This window comes from Suricata suricatta, chromosome 6 (genome assembly GCF_006229205.1).
Source record: "Suricata suricatta isolate VVHF042 chromosome 6, meerkat_22Aug2017_6uvM2_HiC, whole genome shotgun sequence".
Lineage (NCBI taxonomy): Eukaryota > Metazoa > Chordata > Mammalia > Carnivora > Herpestidae > Suricata > Suricata suricatta.
In genome coordinates this window covers 29,938,080-29,957,875 of record NC_043705.1, presented here as the reverse complement: position 1 = coordinate 29,957,875, position 19,796 = coordinate 29,938,080, and the positions used below count along the sequence as shown (strand labels likewise).

The following is a 19,796-nucleotide window of genomic DNA, read 5'->3' as shown; positions in this document are numbered from 1 at the left end:
AGCCAGAGCCGCGCGGCCGGCCGGGAGGCGGCGGGGAGCCGGGAGGACGCGGCGCCCTGAGACGCTGTGGGACAGGCGGCCTGGGAAGGACCGGGCCAAGGAGATTCCGCAACAAGCAGCCCTGCCTCCCCTCATTCCTCGGTGCCACCAGGCACAGCAATTAGAGGCTTTCAAAGTTTGTCCTTAATTGGTTTCATTTTTGCCTCATAAATGATTCATGGCCCCAGAGGTCTGTGAGGCGAGGGGAGTGGCAGGGGAAATTTGGGGAGGCTTTTGCCTGGAGCCAGGCCCCCTACCTGAGGCTGGGGAGGGGATGACAGGGGCTCGAGAAGCCTTGGGCAGGTGGGATCCTCCAGCAAAAATAAAAACCCAGGCCCTCTCCTTAGGGCACTAATTAGAAACTGTAACTCCTCTGCAGACCAGAGCTCTGTGTCCAGGCCCAGAGCTGCTGCAGCTGCTGGGGCCCTGGGAGCGTGAATAATAATGTAACGATAACACAATAAGTGTCAACAATAATAATAACCATGGTAGAACACTGAACACTTAAGGAGTTCTTACTAAGTTCTAGGCATGGAGCTAAGAACACATGCATTGTTTCATATAACCTCTCTCCCATCCCCAAGCTCTACCAAGGAGAGGTACCACAATCCCCATTTCACAGATGAAGAAATTGAGGCTTGGAGAGATTAAGATCTGCCTTCTGACACTCTGATGCCAGAACTCCTCACTCCCCACTCTCAGGAGCACAGGGCTTAAGCCCGGATACTGGGAACACTGCCTGCCAAGGGGATCAGGAGCTGCAGGCCTCAGGCAAGTCAGGAAAGGTGCTGAGGCCCAGAGAAAGTCCAAGGGGGCACCAGCAGCCCCATACCCACCTGGCGCCAGGTTAGCTTTACCCTTCAAAAGGCTATGTTTGCCTTGGCTGAGCAATGTCCTCACAGAGGCTGCCTATAAAATAGGAAAACAGAAGCCCTATGCCCCTATTTAGAGCTAACTCTGTGCTGAGCATGGGATACAGAGAGATGCCATGGACCCCACCCTCAAGGAGCTCCCAGTCTAGGGGGCTATATATGGCACCTACAGACAGACACATACACAAGCGTTTAACAGTCTGTGCAGAGAGTCCTGAACACTCAGCCAATGGCCTAACGTGCTGGAAGGCAGTACCATAGAGCTTCGTGGAGGTAAGGTGGGTAGAAGCAGCTTCTCCCTTCTGACTCTATACCCAACTTACACAGGATGCTCAGGGAATGCGTATGGTCTGCTCAAACCCAAGCCTACAAGTCAGACCTTGAAGAAATTCAGTACAGACCACATCAGAGTGCAGTGGGATGCAAAGTGCCCAGCTCGGCCTGCCGGTGATAGTCACTTTTATTCTGAACAACAATCAGGTGAGGCCGACACAATTAACTGCAGGGCCCATTTGGGTTGGGGGGACATCCTGAGGGAATGTGCTAGACAAACCCTGGAGTGAATGCAGTATGGAATGACGCCCCCTAGAGGGCCCCAGGGCTCTGGGCTGCTAGGTGTTGGCCCCTGTGTGCCTCACAAGTACCACCTCCTCTTGTGTCCTCCAGTTCCTCTGTCCAACCACACGCACCAGATTCCCTACCAAAACCCTGCTGGCTTACTCAGGCCCTGACAGCAGCACGGTCCAATTGGCTCCCTGCTCTCCCACCCAGCCTGGTGCCAAGGCCAGACACCTCAAGTGATTCTACCACCTTGTACCTCACCACAGTACTGAGTGGCTTAGGGGGATCATCCCATTTAACAGATGAGGAAAATATCTCAGAAAAGCTAAGAAACTCGCCCAAGCTGCACAGCTTGCAAGAACACAGGTCCAAACCTCTTGAAAGCCCATGTTCCTCACCTTGCTGGCCTCCTGCAGGTCAGTATCCCTGACCTGTCCTAATGGTCCATTTGGCTCCCATTCTCCTATTTTATAGATGGCTACCTCTTGCCCCAGCCCTGACCCTTCCTCAGTCTGGACAAAGACTTTACTGAGCCCACAGTCCTCCAGACACTAGAACTTGGTCACGGGCCCTTGCGGGAAGGTACTAGAAATAGGGTCTCTATGTACCAAAGGGAGCCCTGGGGCATGAGGCCTGCTGCCTGAGCCAGCTGAGTCATCTTGAGGATTAGGTAGGGTGGTAGAGGAAGCCCCTACATGCACACACAGGGCAACACACATGTCTGATGGTGGGGTTAGGGAAGGAGACACAGTGGTACCATGGGAGCCAGGGTTGGGGGCTGGCCACGTTCTCTCAGCCTCTCCTTAGGGAACACAGTCAACTTTAAGGCCCCTATCACTTGGAAGGGAGCTGCCTGTGGAAGTATTCCTCTCTGGGGAACAAGCCTAAGCTTTATACACCCCCTAAACCATCCTGCTGGAGGACAGAGCTTAAAAGATGGCCAAGTCACACCCTCTCTGGGCCTCAGTTGCTCCATCTGCACAATGGATCTGTAACGTCCCTTGAACCCTTTAGAAAAGCCTTTGGGTATAGGTTTAGAGGTTTTGAGAAAAGGTATTTATACGAAGTGGACAAAACATTCAGCTGTCTATGCTGGCTGTGGGCACTCGAGACACTGGAATTGGCATACAGAAGCTTGACAATGGCTTGTTGAACATGCTAACAAGTGGCTGAGTTCTCAGGATGCCCAAGTTCATCTAGCACATCCAGTCAACACTTCCCAGGTGCCGACAATGGGTCAGGATACTAGTCTGCCTCTTTCTCCTCACTGTGCTTCTGCCTGCACCAGGACTCCCCAACCAGGTCACTGGACTCTCTCTCCCCAGCCTGCCCAGGAAGCTGCACGTCTCAGGCGGGTCAGCACTGACGTCAGTAGGACTGGCTGGGCGTGGAGCCTGCTACCTCCGGAACCACCAATTAATTAACTTTTTCAAATTAATTTCCCAAGCAAAATTCCATAATTACATCTATCTCCATCAGCCCGAACTGGGCAGGCAAGAGGACCCCACAATGAGACCGAACATGGGGTTAGGGATGACCATACCAGCCCCAGGACCGGGGCAAGGAGGTGTTTCGGGTTGAGTTTCACCCCAGCAAAGCAATTGCCTGATGTCCTTATGGATGCTGTCTGGAAGGGGAGGAAGCTGAAAAGCCAGAGCTCCCTACTCAGGAGGTGGGGGTGCTCAGGGAGACTCATGCCTGCCCAGCTCATGCTGCTGCCCCCATCCCCCACCCCGTGCCCCCAAACCACAGTGGGTCTTGGCAGGGCCCAGTAGCAGCACAGGCACTGCGAGGCTGAGGAGGCCACGGCTGCAGCGTTCTAATTTCCCAAAGGGGCTGAGATTAATTAGCTCACACACAGGCGCAGAGAGGGAGAGAAGAGTGGGAGCAGGGGCGGGTAGCATCAGGCGAAGAGCTGGCCGGCGCCCCTCCCTGCCCGCCCGGCAGGCAGGCAGGCAGGCAGGCAGGCAGGCAGGCGGCCTTGACAGCCTGGGTGCTCTGAAGGTCAGTGGCCAAGCTGGCTGAGCCAGCAGACTGGCACTGTCTCCTTCCCAGAATCCCTGAGACCAAGATTGGGGCGGGGCGGGGGGGGGTGGTGGACAGCAACCAGGAGGACAGCTCCGGGTATTCGTGAGGGTTCCACTGTCACCACCATCAACAGAGTCTGTGCCAGGCTCTCTGTCCACACTTTCTTGTTTTATTCTCACTGTAATGACCCAGAGGTAAGCACCACAGTTCACCCATTTCACAGATGAGGACACTGAGGCTCGGACCTGAGTGGGGCAGTAACTATGGATGGTAGAGGTAAGACTAAAATCCAGGCTTGCCCACCTCTAGAGCCTTACTTGCTTCTCCTGGATCCTGTGGGCAATGTGAGGGCTGCAGGAACACTGGGCCTGAGGAACCTGGGAACACCAGATGAAGGCATGTGGGTGTGTGTCTGACTTACCCCTCCCCCAGAGAATGTTTGGCAGACTCTGTCATTTCACAGATGCAGAAACTGAGACCAGAAAGGGGAAGTGATTGCCACACATCCCAGGACCCTAAACCCAGAGAAGCTGCCCCTCCATTTGAAGCCAGTACCAACGTCCAGAACAAAAATCTAACTCAATGACCTAGTGAGTCCTGACCTAGGGCCACACTGTGCCTGGTGCTCTCTTTGGCTAACTGGCACATGGATTGGGGGGTGGGGATCACTGCTCTGGCGGCCCCTGTGTACAGAAGATATCTCCAGCTCAAGGGCACTTTCTCAGCTACTCCATGCGGAGCTCCCTGGAAGGGAAAGGAGCCCCCAGGAAGGTGGGAGGTTGGGGGGTGCAGAAGGTATGTGACCCTGACCAGGCCCCCAGGTGGCTCCCACAAGAGTAGCAACTGAGTTTCCCAGAACTTGTCTGCAGGGTATCCCTGAAACTGTAAGGGGCATCAATCTGCAACCTGGTGCATTCCCTGGTCCTCTACCCCGGTCGCCGTGAATCACAACCCTTGCAGAAGCCAAAGCCAACAGAGCTCATCCTTCTCAGGTCTAAAGAGTCAGCAGTCCCAAGGCCCTTGTGTCCACACCTAGGGAGTGTCCTGAGATAGCAGAGGTCCTTAGAACAGTTCGTGGGGTTGGAGATAGGCAGGGAAGAGGCCGGCCCAACCAGGAACATTATTACTTGTCATTATGGGAATGGGTAGGACCCCACTCCCTGCCCTGAAGCACAGTTTCAGACCATGAAAGTAAGTGTCCAAGTGGGCTTTGGGATCGGGGTTCCTCTCCCAATCTGCAGCCCACATTCTAGGTGGCCTCATAGAAGTTGCTTGACTGTGCTCAGCCCATTCCATGGTCTGTGAAGGGCACATGATGACAGCCCCATCCTCATCAGGGTCCTAGAGAGGACAGAAGTTCTCATTGCAGGGCCAGCATACAGAAAGTACTCAACCAATGACAACTGTATTGTTACTTTTACTGCCGTCATCAGCCAGCACAAGAGTGTCAAGAACAGGTCAAGCCAGGAGTGCTGGGTAACCTAGGTTGTGGCCCCAGTTCTGTCACTGTTTGCCTTTGAGTCTGAGCCAATCCCTCATGCTTCAGTTCTCCAGCCCCATGGAGATCACTCCTCCCCTGCCCTCTTACCTGTGGGAACAAAGAGAGATGAGCGTTGGTAGAGGTCTGAAGTCTACCGGGAGGGCAGCACTCAGCTGTCCAGGCCTGCATTGCTCTTTCTGGCCACAGGAAGAACCCACCTATACTTCCTGCCAACCTTTCCTCCTCCCTCCCTGGGCCCCCAGGCCGGCCTGCTCTGGGTCAGCACTTCTTCTATCTCCAAAGGTCCCCAAAGTGCTTTCAGATAGGTGTGTGCCAAACTCCTCACCAAACTGTAAAGAACTTACCACCTGTAAGTCCCTGCTGAGTCTAACTTGTGGCCTTGCTATATACTGGTAGGTTGGGGAACTGAGAATGCCTTGGATTTATGGTTGACTCTGCTTCCTCCCATATTGTAAAGCCCCCAGGAATGTCCAGACACCGAAGGACCCCACATTCCTCTCCCTGGGTCCAACCCATTCCCATGCTTCCCCTTCCCTGTGGCCCCAAGGTCTGCCTCTTCACTCCCACACCTCAGCGTTCCCATCTGAGAATAGCCCTAAAGAAGGCCGAATCCAAGACAGTCTAATTAAGGAGTCCTGTGGTGGGGTACCACTCCCAGGAAAATGCCAGCTTTGGCGGAGCAGTCCGTTCTCACCTCGAGATCCAGGTGAGACTCAGTGAGAACCACACCCCACCACCTCCTTCAGGTCATACAACTTTAAGACCCAGAGATAAGACGCTCATACTCATTTCATAGGAGGCAGAAGCGAGGTCAGAGTGGCCCATGATTGTGAAGCAGGTAGCGACCAAGCCACGTTTGAAGACCAGGCCTGTCCAACTCCAGAGTCCATGGCTCAGGGGACATCCAATCCTCCTGACTGACCATGCCTGTTTGTTTACCTCAGAATGCCTGGGCCTCTCTTCCCTCCCTAACCACTGTCTAGGCCTTTATGAGGGGGATCTGTGTGGACAGGAAGTGGGAGCTAGCCTGGGCCCAAGTCCTTACGGCCACCAGCCCCTTGACCTCTCCTGGGCTCTCTCAATCTTGTAGAGCAAGAATGATCTGTAGTCTGGGTGTTGGGGGATTGTGTCTAAAGTCTTTCATGACCATGAAGTCAGACCCATCAGACTCAATTCTCTCATCTGAAAACTGATGTTTTTCAGTTTATGAAAAATAGATACACCTCCAGTTCTGCCCAGTCCAGGGAAGGCAAGCCCTAGAACCCAGTGCATAGCAGAAGATTCCAGACTCCTTGAGGCCATCCCTCCAATACAGCAGCCCAGCCGCTCCTTGTATTCAGGTCAGCTCTGTACCCATTTTGTAAGCCAGTAGACAAAAAACCAGGAAATTTGTCTGAATTCTAAATCTCAGGGTACTAGTTGCAAGGTGGAGGAGATAATGAGACTCAGGCACCAAAAGAACTGAGGAAAGCGGGTGCCAGAGTAAGCAGGTAGGCTCCTGGGGCACAGCCCACTCCATCAAGGGGGTTTCTTCCCCCAATTTCCCAAGGACCTCGCCTCGAATGGGGGCAGCAGCTAGCCACTTGGCACTCCTAGGAAAAACGATTTTCCACAGCTTTTCTTTTCCAGGTCTTTCCTCTTCCTAGCTACCTCTGTATCTCTCCCCCATTTACGCCCAACCAGCTCTACCTAGGTCAGACTTCCCCATCATGGAGGGCAGAGAAAGCCAAGGCAGCCTGGGGGATGGGGGAAAACACCTCCCTTCTCACACCCACCTTACAGAACTCAGGTGACTCTACTTGGCTAACTGTGTCATGTGTGTGCGTGTTTGCATGTGTGTGTGAGTGCACGTACCGGGTTCTGTTGTCGGTGCTCCTGGTCCAATTCTATGGAACCATGCGGCTGTGGGCTGTGGCCTGAAGGTGGAGCAGACATACAACTACTTTATGGGAGCAGTGTCTGAGGTCCTCCCAGGGGTACAGCACGCCCACGTGTGACTACGTATGTTCATCTGCCTATGTATGTGCCAGCATGTGTGCATGACAGAGGCTGGGGCTATGACTTTAAGAGCGTCCACAGATTAAGTGACCAGGACTGCACTGTGTGTGCCGCTTGTGTGTGCTGGGTCGTGTGGAACTACGTGTGCTGAGAGAATGTGTCTCTCCCAAGCATGTGCCCCTGGGTGTGCCGTGTGAGGAGTGCGTGAGTGCGCTCTGCCTGCAAGGCCGCAGGGCCTCGTGGGGCTGCTAGGGATGGGGTGACTCACGTCTCCTGAGCTCATCCTGCCGCCTGCCCGCCCAGCTCACCCTGCTCTGCTGGGCTCATGGCCGCCAGCGCAAGAGTGGAGGGGGGGGAGGAGAGGTGGGGGGGAGGCGCAGGCAGACACCGCAGGGAGGCTGGCTTGATAAATAACCTGCCGCTTCCCCAGGCCTCAGAGAATGGGAGGCTGCACCACAGGGAGAAGGGGGGAGTAGGAGGCGGCGGCCCTGGCCCCCTAGGCTCTGGCTGCCCTGGCCCCCACAGCCCAGGCTGCGGCTCCGGTTCCTGTTTCATCGAAACCTGAGCTGGGAAAAGCCTATCGGGTCATCTTGCCTGTCCCGCCGGCCGCCAGGCCCAGGCAAGCTGCCCCTCAGGGGACAAGCCCGCAGCCTGGCCGCCCAGCCAGTGGGTGGGTGGGTGGGGGTGAGGATATTTCTGTCCAGACTAAATGCAGCTCCAGGCCTCTGTCTGCCCCCCCACTGACAGCTGCTCCCAAGGGCCCCCTGGCTCAGCAGGACTGACTAAATATAGTCCCCCCACCCCAGCAACCCCCCAATGTTCACCTCTTCCCATTGGCCCTGCCCACATGAAGGTAGAGAGAAGGCAAGGGAGCCCACCATGTGATCTTGGGCCAGTGTATCCCCCTCTCTGGGCTCTCAGATATGAAACATCGAGTATTACTCAGGTCTAGGCCCTAACATGCCTAACCCCAAAGGTAACTAAACTGGGGTCTCTGTCCAGGGAAATAAGGGCCAAGTTCTCCTTGTACAAGTGATTCCAACCTGCTTTAGCAAAACAATGGCTGGGGGAGACTCTCCCCAGCACCCCCAGTACCTGTAGGCTTATAAACATGGCCCCTTCCACCGAGCCTGTTCCTTGCCCAGACTGGGCAATACCAGGCTCCTCTAATCTGCCCCAGCCGGACCCTGGCCAGGAAACAAGTTGTGCCAGGCTTGGGGGGGGGGGGGGGGGGGGAGCAGGGGGACGCGGGAGCATGACAGCTGCTATTTCCTGGAGGCCATAGTTGGGCACAACCCGGATTCCTTCCTGGCTCCACACTTCACCAGACAGTTTCTCCCAGGCTCCAACCCTCAACAGGGCACCCCCTTCCCCAGTGTCAGCACCATATCTGACCCTATCAAGGGTCATAGGCTCACTGTACTGGTAGCGGCAGGAAAACAGTGCCTGACATATGTTCTGGTGTGGGGCTGGGGAAAACGGTGGTCTCTGCAGGGTTCAACAGGCAGGGGAGGCACCCCCACCTTCCCTCCTCCTGCCTGCCTGCCCACCCGGCTGCTTCCCCCAGCCCCACACGCACCAAATTCCCCACATGCCTGTCTGTCTCTGACAGCTCGCACAAATACTTGGCTGCACGGGCACCCGCTGTTCTGAGCCCGCTGCGCCTCCTCCCCTGCCTTCCCTGGGGGGCTCTGCAGACACAGCCAGGGATGGGAGGGGGCCAGAGCCAAGAAGCTTGGTGGGCAGTGTGTGTGTGTGTGTGTGTGTGTGTGTGTGTGTGTGTGTGTGTGTGCATGTGTGCGTGTGCGTTGGGGGGGTGAAGCAAAGGCAGGGGGGACCAGTCTCAATTCCAAAGCACCACCCCCGGGCCCCAAGCCTGGGGTACGGAGGGACCTGGGAGGCCACTGTGAGCCAGCTCTGGCTGGGCGGCAGCTGACGACGCCCCCACTGCCCCCCGGAATCTCTCAGGAGGACCTTCCGGAGGCCTCCCACTTGCCTCAGCAGATGAAACAGCATCTGCCACCCCCGCGGCGGCAGCTCAGGACAGGGCGGAGGGCACCACGAGGCCCCTGGGGAAGGCTTTGAAATCTGGACTATGGCCCGGCCCCTCCTGGCATCCCTGGCCCTCCCACCACAGGCACAGCCTCAGAGCATGGTGGGGGGTGCGTTCCAGCCCTCCCGCAGAGCGAGGGGCACACCCGCCCAGCTGCCAGGCCAGGCCCGGGACATCTCCACTCTCCACTGGACTGGCTGGGGGGTTTTGTTTGCCCCCAACTACTCGCCTTCCTGCCTTGCCTCCCTCCCAGGAGACCGGTAGAGGAAACGCTTCCTGAGAGTGGCTGGGATTTTCCGCTGGACATTGCCTTGCTGGCAGGCTCCTTATCTCCCCCCTACCTCATTCCTTCTCCCAGAGCTGCCCCTTCAGCCAAATCATACTCCCACCTCATGTCCACAGCCAAAGAGATCCCCTCCCTGCCCCATCACTCTGCTGCTTCCTTCAGCATCCCCAGTATGCCCATCATCCAGCACATGCCTAGGCAGAACTGACACTGAATGAGACCTCATGGAGTAAAACCCTCCATTTTGCAGATGGGTATACTGAGGTCAAGAGAGAGCCCAGTGACCTAAGCCTCCTATCCAGGGCTCTTCCTTCTACCACCCACTACACTTTCTGTGGGAACCAATTCGGCACCCCCAGACTACAGGAGGCCTTAGGGAGATTGACTCCAGGCAGAACTTCTCAATGCTGCGGGTCCAAATCCCCAGCTGGCTATTCCAAGCTAGTCTCCCAGCACTCTCGAAGCATCACAGTGCTCTTGAAAAGAGCCCCAAATATATTGTCTTTGTGACGCTAGACTCTGGGGTACAGCCTCCTCTCCCCATTGCACAGATGGGGCTGCTGAGGCCCCCAGGGGAGGGGGGAGCTGCAGGCGGCCATGAATCAGAGGGGGAGCTGGGAAGCCGCCCGGCCCTGCCGGCTGTCGCTGGAAGCAACAGCCGGCATTTCCTCCTCACACTGGTGCCTCGGGAAGCGTGGGCAGCAGGCGGGTGGGCAGCGGGTGGGTGGGCACCGCCATGAGGACCCCTCCTGTGCCTACAGACCAGCAGCACTCCCTTGCTGCCTGGCTGGACCCACACAGCCCAGTCCCCATGCCAGCCAGATCTCCAGAGAGGGAAAGAGGGGTAGACCAGAGGCAGACCTGGGTTTCTGTCTCAGGTACATAGTCATGTCATTTGAGGGCACCACAGGGAAGCCCCTCCTCTCACATCCTCACTGTCCCCTAGCGTCAAACAAGATTGAAACATGACCATTCACGCTTCCTTTGCAGTAAAACTCATGGTTCTGTGATTCTAGAATCCCAACACGACAAGAATCCTGAAAAGAATCCCTCTGCTCCAAGCATTCTGATTCTAAATTCCTGTGACTAAAAATTGTAGGCCACCAAGATCTTCACTCGCAGGAAGAAAGGGGGCCAAGCCCACTGTCAACTGGAGTTAGGGGCCCAGCTAACCAATTCCCCATCTAGCTTTGGAGAGGTGGGTCAGGGAGGAGAGGGGGTGGGTCTCTCCCATCAGGGTCAACAGGAACTGGAAGTGAGGTGGGGGTGGGGAGTACGGGCCAGGAGATAGAGTCACTCTAGTCCTGGAGGACAGGCCACCCCCTCATGGCATACGCAGCCACTGACAGCTGCAGATGTCAGGAAGCCCAGCCCTTGCCAAAACAAGAGTGGGTAGCTAGGGGTTTGTGAACCTACACCTCCACCCTGCAGCTCAGAGGAGAGGACAGGCGTCAGGTCAGGGCTGTTCCCCCTGCTTCTCAGGTTCCAAGCCAAGCTCCACGCTTCATCTTCCTGTCTTCACCACCCACTGCTTCCTCCCTTCCACCGCGGTCCCTCACCTCTCAGGCTCCCCAGGCCAGTCCCAGACCAGGGCAACTGAAAGCCAGCCAGACCAAAGCCTCCCAAGCCCATTTGACAGATGGAAAAACTGAGATCCTGACAGAAGCCATGCCCTGCTCCAAGTGGCAGGCCCCAGCAGCCTACTGGTCTCTGGACACATTTCTCAGCCCCACCCCCCCATCTCACCTCCCAGAATCCTCTACAGGGACAGCTGATCTCCACAGAGCACGCCAGCACAAGCACAACTCCCACCCAATGTCCCTTGAGAGCACTCATTCCCACTGAATCATCTGGCCATGCATTCATTCATTCATTTGTCCAACTGGTCAATCAGACCACCCCCCACCACACGTCAGGTCCCCTGCCAGGGGTATGAGGGCCCCAAGAAGGAGAGAGCAAGGCTTCTAGTGAGCGCACACAGAGAGTGCCTGCTGTGTGCCAGACAGTGTGGACGGTGCAGTAAACATGCAGACCAACTATGGCTGTTCCCATGGTGTTCACACCCATGTGCCAGGACCCAATCCCACGTGGCAAGTGCTGGGACAAGTAACAAATTCTCCAGCCTCAGTTTCCTCATCTGTATACACCCACGTGGCAAGTGCTGGGACAAGTAACAAATTCTCCAGCCTCAGTTTCCTCATCTGTATACAGGGATGCTAACAGCATCCAACCACTGGGCTACTTTGAGGATTAAAGAAAGCCATTAACGCAGCGCCTGCCCCAGTAAGGGTTTAGGATGTTAGCCACTGCCATTACCACTGTGGCAACTCACTATATTATTATTGCTATTATTATTATTATTATTATTATTATTATTACAGTAATAATTGGGGGATAGCAATTGATTACAGCAGCAGCTAAACTCTTCCAATACCTAGCTGGTGCCAGACACTGGGGGCACGAGAAGGAATCACTGCCATATCCCATTGCACGGCTGGCAGGGAGCAGGCTCACAAACCCCCGTGCGCATCTGATGAATGAGGGACTCAATGACAGGAGGCATGGCCCTGCCTCCAAGGAAGGTACAATCCAGCATGTGTTCATATGTGTTGCACACGTATGTCCAAGCACTCAGGTGTGCACACAGATGTCTACGTGAGGAACCTGGGGGGTCCGGCAGAGGGCACGTTGCGTGGGAGGGGGAGGGCAGTGCCCAGAACACAGCTGCTCAAAGCTGCCCAGGCCCCCCCACCCCTTACCCCTGCCAGCAGAACTGAGGGGACCGTGGCAAGAGCAGGGACCAGGCCTGGCAGGGAGAGCCCCAGAAAGATGCTTTGCATAGTTCTGGCCACCAGATTACAGGCCTAGGCTAGGCCTCTGGGTGGGGGTGTGGGGCTGCCAGGTGCTGCCCCACAGGAATCAAGCCCTGGTGCCCACACTTTATGCCTGTACCGGCCTCGCACACGGGTGTTCCTGCTGGCAGGCCAGGCAAGTCCAAGGAGGTCAGGAGAGGTCACAGGCAAGGGAGGGAGCGGTGGGCCCAAGGGCTACGTGGGGTCTGCTGGACAGGGGAGGGGGGTACAGGGCTCTCCCAGGGCCACCGGGCAGGCCTGGCTCTGCCCTGCTGGGGCCGGCAGCTGGAGGGGAGTAAATATAGCGCGGGGCGTCCCGGCCGCATTCCTGGGAGGCCAGCACGGCCCGCCTGCCCGCCGCTCTAGGCAGAGCGCAGCAGCCAGGGCCTAGAACTGCCACTGCCCTCTTCCCAAACAAACAGAAAAATAAATAAAACCAGCTCTCACGCCCAGCACAGCCAGGGGGAGGGGGCAGGAAGGGGTGGACAGGGGAGCAGGCAGACGGACCAGTTGCCACGGTTTCTGTTCCGCTGAGAAGGAGGAGGCCAACAAAAGAGGAAAATGGAGGAAAAGGGCAGGGAGGTGGTCAGAGATGTCAGAAAAGGGGAGAGAATGTGTATGAAGCGGAAGGTGTGACAAGTAGAGGTGTGGGGGAGACAGATCAGGAGGGGCACACAAGGTGTGAGGGCCAGTTGGGGGAAGGCGGAGGCAGCTTCTTGGGGTCAGTAATTCAGCAGTTCAGCGACAGGGATGCCCCAAGGGGGGCAGCAGACAGACAAAAGGGGGTAGGGCAGGGGGCTGGCTCCACGGGCCATGAAATATTAAAGAACCTAGGCCAGTGAGTGACAGAGGTCATAGAAATAAGGAGACTAGCCAGGGAGATACCAGGACCCTGCAGCAGAGGGCTCCTCACCCTCTATCCTCACCCCATGCCTCTCCACCACCTCAAGCAGAGCCAGTCCCCCCAACTCTCCTGCTGTGGCTCCTTTCTGTCTTTCCATCCAAAGAGAACAGGCTGAGGGTGGGAGGGGCTGTGGGGATTAGTGATGGCAGGGGACCTTTACGGTTCCCTCTTCCCTCTGGCTGATCTGTGTGCAGTCGGCCTTCCAGAGCTGCCAGCTACCCTAGCAAGCAGGCCAGGAGGCCTGTCAGCACAGCCGCTGCCACGGGTGCCTCCTGGGGAAGGAGAGGGTAGACATCCAGCTTCCCCTTTACAGAAAAAAATCAGCCAAGCCACCACTTTCCACAGAGACCAGCGGGGAGGGGAGTCCATGCTTCACAGCTCAGCTGAGCCAGCGAGTAAACGAGTAAGCAAGCCAGCAGGTCACCCCCTAGCCCTCCCAACCCACCCAGGCCCCATTACCAGCCTCATGACTTTGGTCAGTCCCCTTGTCCCTGAGCCTGTGCCTTCACCTTCGCCAGTCCTACACCACCCTAGGCTTGGTGTGATGGAAGGAAAAAGAGGGCAACCAATATGCTGAAAACCTGCTGGGGCCGGCAGCCAGGGCTAAGCATCTGCATGCAGATAACCCTCCCATGTGTTTGTTCTAGGAGGTCAGACCTATTATCAGTCCCATTCTACAGATGGGGAAGAGAAACCCAGAGAGGCAAAGTGATGTGCTCAATGTCACATACGTGACAAGCAGAATGGAGATGGAAACGCTACATGTGACCACATACTCTTCTTCCTTTTCACTGGGGGTACGAAGTCCTTGTCACCAGAAAAGCCAATTTTTATTGCATGTTGTGGGTTAGCTACTGGTTCTGGGCACTGACCAACTATCCTTGGGTCCCTCTGAAAGTGGCTTTGTGAGGCAGGCACTTTCCCATTTCAGGGACAAGGAAACTGAGGATCACAGAGAACACAACTCACCCAAAGGTCATATATCCCGCTAGACAGTAGCATGGCCAAGATTTGGAATGAGGTATGACTCCAGAGCCAGCGCTCAAACACACTTCTCTGGGTGAAGTCAAGGGAGGAAGTTAAGAGGACCCAGTAGAGAAGAGCTCAGTGGTCCTACTGACCTCCAGAACAGGTCACGAAAAGGTCAAAAACAAGGTCACAACTACTGTGCCAAGAGGTAACCAGCAATCGGTCTGGAAACAGACCTTGAGCAGAGCCATGGGGACCCTGGGGACCCGGGGTGAGGGCAGTGTGTAGGGGCGTGGCCCAGAGTGACCTGCCTGGTCTACCTAGAGCCCATGCACCAGATAACACAAGCCCCTCCCCCAGCGATGGGGATTGAGGCTAGTCCAAAGAGGGCCAGCAGAGCCCTGTCTTGTAGGCCTCCAGGGTTCCAACCTGCACCCCCGGGGTCAGTGTGCCAGCAACTAATCACACCCTCTAAGAGCCCCTAGTGCTGGCAGGAGAGGGGGCAGGAATACCCTCCCTCTCTCCCAGGCCCTGCAAGCCCAGAGGGAGGCCAGCATCAGAGGCAGGAAATGAAGAAGAATTTGCGATCTAATTGAGCTGGCGGGGGATTAGGCGGCAGAATGCAATTACAGGGACTGGAGCAGGGCCAGGGGCATTGACACCCCAAGATGTGGCCTGGCCCAGGTGACTGGGCCTGGCCAGTCTCTGGCAAAAGACACCCTACCGTGGAGGGAAGGTGGGGCAGGCAAGGATCAGGCCAGACGGCTCTTAAGGATATAGAGGAACGGATATAGAGGAACGCAGGGTTCCAGCTTTATGTCACACCCAGAAGCAAAAAGTTTTCCTGGGAATTCTCCCCCAGCAAGCAGCCCTGTGGACTCCCACATGGGGAGCAGGCAGCTAGAACACACATAGAACACATACTTTCACAGGCTCTGCTCATGCATGTACACACATGTGTTCATGATTCCAGAAAACCACCGCATATCCACGTTCACTTGCATGAAGACAGACTCCCAACCTGCAGACACACAGCTCTGGCCCTTTGCTGCCACCGGCTCCACCAAAGGGGGGAAAAAACAAAACAGAACCAAAAAAAAAATACACCCATGACCTTAAAATCCTTTTATTCCCATAATCACAGGCTGCCATCGCCGTGGATACGCGCTGTCACCCCGGCCCCAGCCTGTCTCCCTCCACAGCTTCCAAAACTCCCAGCAGGCAGGCAGACGGGGAGGCTGCCCAGTTACTGCCAGGGAGGGCAGAGGAGGGGAAAGACGGGGTGGGAGAGGTTCAGTGCTACACACACACACACACACACACACACACACACACACACACAGTCTCTCTCTCAGGGCCTCAACCAGAGAGGAAGAGGGAGGGAGAGACTCAGAAAGACAGACTGGCAGACAGATACAGAAAGAGAAAGGAACACAGCCACCAGCCACCGAAGACAGACACAGACCACTGCCCGCACAGCTCAGATATGCCCATTCCCAGATTCACATACCACTTTCCCAATTCAGATACAATACTCAGAGAGTTAAGACACCCCAGATTTACAAGAATACACGAAACACAGATATACACAAATCACAATTACACACTCCAAAATTCTAAGCACACACAACTCAGAATATGCACATTCCCAGATTCACAAGGACAAATCCAACTTTCAGATGTATACTCAGATCCACAAACACAGGTACAGATGCAATGCAGACCACACACAACTCCTAGATCCACAGATACACATGCCCTGATGCACAAATATACACATGCTCAGACTCCCACCCCCAAGGCAGGCAGACGGACAAACGTTCAACACACAGATTTACAGATACCACATGCCCTGAGTCATAGGCACACACATCACCCAGCTTCCCACATCCCAGACCAACAGACTAGACCCACACAGCCTCATCTAGCAGCTGACACTGCCTTGGGCTTTAGGGGGCAGGTGGAATGGTTGGGAGATTCCTGGGTCTTTGAGGGGGCCAGTCCTTTTTCATTGACTGTAGCCTGGGAGGTGGGCTCAGAGTTGGGGGGAATGAAGGGGGAAGTAAGAGAAAGAAAAAAAAAACTTGAGTGGGATATTCTTGTTGGGCAGTAGCGCGTGAGTAACTGGGGAGGCTTTTTGTGGTCTGGTGAGTTCCAGCTATGAGTGAGAGTTTAACTATTAATACACTTAATCAAGGACACTTCACACACACACACACACACACACACACACACACAGGGGCTAGAACAGCACCAGGTGGTAGGAATGAAGAAGGGAGAACACCAGAAAAAAAGGTGGGAAGCCCCAATTCAGGCCCCAGGGGGTGGGGAAAGAGGGAGGTGCTTCTACCCTGGGCCTGCCTCCAAAGCAGAGGCAGAGTTAGAAAGGTGGGGCTTGACACATAGTAGGTGCTCAAAAAATACAAGTTGGGGCAATAAATGAATAAGTGATTTACATATTGAGAATAAACAATAATAGTAACAGTAATAGCAGTAAATGAGCCCTGCCCTATCCTTGACAATAAGGCCCTGTTCCAGAGCACCATGACTGGGGAATTAGTTTTGCCTTAATGGTCACCCCAGAGAGCCTGGGTGGCTCAGTCAGGTTGAGCGTCCGACTTTGACTCAGGTCATGATCTCACGGGTTCGTGGGTTCGAGCCCTGTGTCGGGCTCTGTGCTAACAGAGCCTGGAGCCTGCTTCAGAGTGTGTCTCCCTCTCTCTCTGCCCTTCCCCTGCTCACTCTCTGTCTTTCTCTCTCAAAATAAAATAAAGACATTAACAATTTTTTTTTTTAAAAGGCCACCCCACCAGACTGGGGGCTCTAGGAAAGCAGGTCTGGGTCTGGCTCATCAATATACCCTCTCATTCCTCCGACCCTATTCAGAATCCTAAAAAGTCAGCTGACCTCAGCTCAGCCCACACCCCTCCCCCCAGAGAGATCCCCATTTCCATTCCATTCTCCCATACACAAATCGCTAGGTGGGGCCCTCAAGAAGGTGGGGTATTTAATTCTCCTAGACTTGGTTCTTCATGCAAATACAACGCTGCTTGTCACACTCCTACAAGCCTCAGTTTCATACCTGCCAAATGGGTAGAAGTCAGGCACAAAGCTAGAAAGAGGCATTAAGAGTTGGGGCTCACAGTGGGAGCCCATGGAAAGAAGCCTGTGCTGGCCTGGGCCCTGGATGCAGAATCCTTCCCTCCTTCTCCCTTCCCCCACACGGCCCAGCCCAGCCGGGTGGACATTCCAGGCCTCACGTGATAAAGACGAGGCCGCTGGCCCACGGGTAAGTCAACAGGCTCTGTCGGGGGAGAGATAGGAGGCCCAGGCCAGGGTCACCTGCTGAGCCGGGAAAACAGCCGAGCCCAAATACACACATAAATAAGGCGCCAACCGCCAGCCCGCCAGCCGAGGGTCTGTCTTCTGCAGATGAACCTCTGCCCCCACCTTGAAAAGGGAGGTGGTTTCGGAGAGGGAGTCACAAGGCTGGCTTAGGGGCTTCCCTGGGAGAGCCCCTGCTCATGCCAAGATGAAGTGGGGGTGCCTCTACCAAGCTCCCCAGGGCTGACAGAACTCAGAGGCCAACCTTCCTCAGCTGTTCCCACCCCTTCCCAGGACAAAAATCACCCCCACTCCCTCCTCCCCAAGGAGAGAACGATTTCCGTTCTGGGAGGGGGGTGACAGCTGCAGAGCGGGCTACTATCCCCCCACCCCCTCCCAACCCGCCCCAACTCCTGCTTCAGTCTCATCCAGGGAAACTGCTAAATCAACACCAGGCAGTAGTAGGTAGCACCGACCTCAGTCTCCCTTCATCGCTCTCAAAAAGGGGGTTGGGAAGAGGCCTCGGGTACCAGTTCCTGGGATTCCTGCGGCAGTTGGGACCCAGGATACGGGGTCTGTTGGGAGGGGTGCTCACGTGAAGCTTAAGCCAGCTCGACCAGTAAAACTGTCTAATTGAAATGCTCTCAGTTGCACGGAAGGACACCCCCGCCCCCGCGGGCCGGGGCAGCTGAGGTGGCGCCGGGCGTTCAAATAGCGCTCCAAACAAGTCCGCAGCGACCGCGCACGCAGCCCCCGCCAGGCGGCCCCAGCGGAAAACTTGAAAGGGACTCTGTTTGCCAGCCGCCCGGGGCGGCTCCGGCGGGGGCGAGGGCCGAACGATCACACAAGCAAGCCCCCCCTCCCCGGCGCTTCCTGAGCAAACGCGGGGGGGCTGGGCCCACCACAAAACCGAGGGCTCCGAACAGCGCCCGCCGCTCAGGGAAAGGAGGAGGTCAAGAGGCTGGCTCGCCGGATCCCGGTTCAGCTCTCCCCCAATACGAAGATGCGACTCGCAGACCACCCAGGATCCCAGGGCAAAGGAGGGCGCGGCGGCCAACCCTTAAGACCCCTGTCTCGGGAGAAAAAGGAAGGTGTGGGTCTTGATGGAAGAGTCCCTACAGAGCCCCCCAAATCTGCGACTGCCTCCTTGCAGCCCATGGCACCAGCCCAACTCCGCGCACCCCTTCCGAACGAGGAAAAAAAAAAAAAGCTATCTTGCTCCCTTATTGGGCGCTTCAGCTCTCTGACAGGTCCCGGAGGCAGCCCCCACCATTTAAAAACTGGGGTCACTCACTTTCTGTCGATTCTACAAATAAACAAAGCCAGGCGCACCCCGCGCTCCCCGCCGGAAAGCAGCCCATTCCGGGAGAGGACAACTTCCCCCAGCAAGAAAATTAACACATTCTTCTCGCGGCGGTTCAGCCCCTCGCTCTAGGGAAGCAAAGGGGAGGGGGCCTTGGGCCGAACTTCATGGGTAAATTTGGGGCCAAAACAGCGAGGCGGGCGCCTGGGACAGCCGCCTCCCACACTCCGCAGCTACAGGAACACCCCCAGTCTCTCTCCCTCCCTGGCTTTTCACGCTGCTCGGCCACGCGGGGCTCGGGAGACAGGCTGAAAGACTCCCCAAGGCTGGGGAGGACGGGAGAGAGAGGCCGCGGGGAGCGGAGGTTGTGGTAGGGGGTGATACTTAGACGGAAAAAAAGAAAGAAAAAAAAGGTCAAACTTGATCAGCCCGCCAGGCACCTCGCGGGCAGCGGGGGCGAGGAACCCGAGGGGAAATGTAGAAGTGGCCGCCGCCCCCTCCAAGTGGAGGGGTGAGACTCAGCCACGCGTGGTCCAGGGCAGCAGTTACTGTAGCCCCCAAAACACAAGGCTGCGAAGGGTCTGACGGGGGGAGTGCGCGCCGCAGATCTCCAATCAGCCGCCCCCGCAGGCGGAGCGCCCGCCCAACGCCAAGAGGTGAGGACCCGGGCTCCCGCCGCCCCAGCGCCCTCAAGCTCGACTACTTGGGGAGGGGACTGTACCCCGCAGGGAAAGCCTCGGTCCTAACCCATGGCGCCCAAACCGCAGTCGCCGACCCTAAAACCCCTCTTTTTGTCTGTACTCAGTGATCTGCGACCGAGCCGACTGCGGCTTGGGGAGGCTTGGGTATAGCCACCGAGCGATCACCGGCGCTAGGGCTCCCAGGCTACTGGGCTCCGCGGCTCTGGCTGCGGGCGCCCCCCGCCCCTCCCAAACAGGGACCCCTCCTTTCCCGTCCCTGGCTCTCCGCACCTGAACTTCGGGGGAGCTCGCGCCGCCAAACTTTCCGCCGACTTGCAGCGAACTCCGGCCCCGGCCGCGCACCGGGCCCCGAGGGAGGAGAGGGAGGTAGGCGGGGAAGGGGAGGGGGCCGGCCTCCGGGGGGGG

At 56.5% G+C, this 19,796-nt stretch overlaps 1 protein-coding gene across 1 annotated transcript in view; it reads right to left on the bottom strand.

Moving 5' to 3' along the window:
- Positions 1-19,745, bottom strand: part of CXXC5 (CXXC finger protein 5) — a 34,168-nt gene extending 14,423 nt beyond the window's left edge. Inside the window, exon 1 of the mRNA XM_029942031.1 lies at positions 19,662-19,745. The gene's annotated coding sequence lies outside the window, so the exon portion shown is untranslated. The remainder of the gene's footprint in view (positions 1-19,661) is intronic.
- Positions 19,746-19,796: the final 51 nt, after the last annotated feature.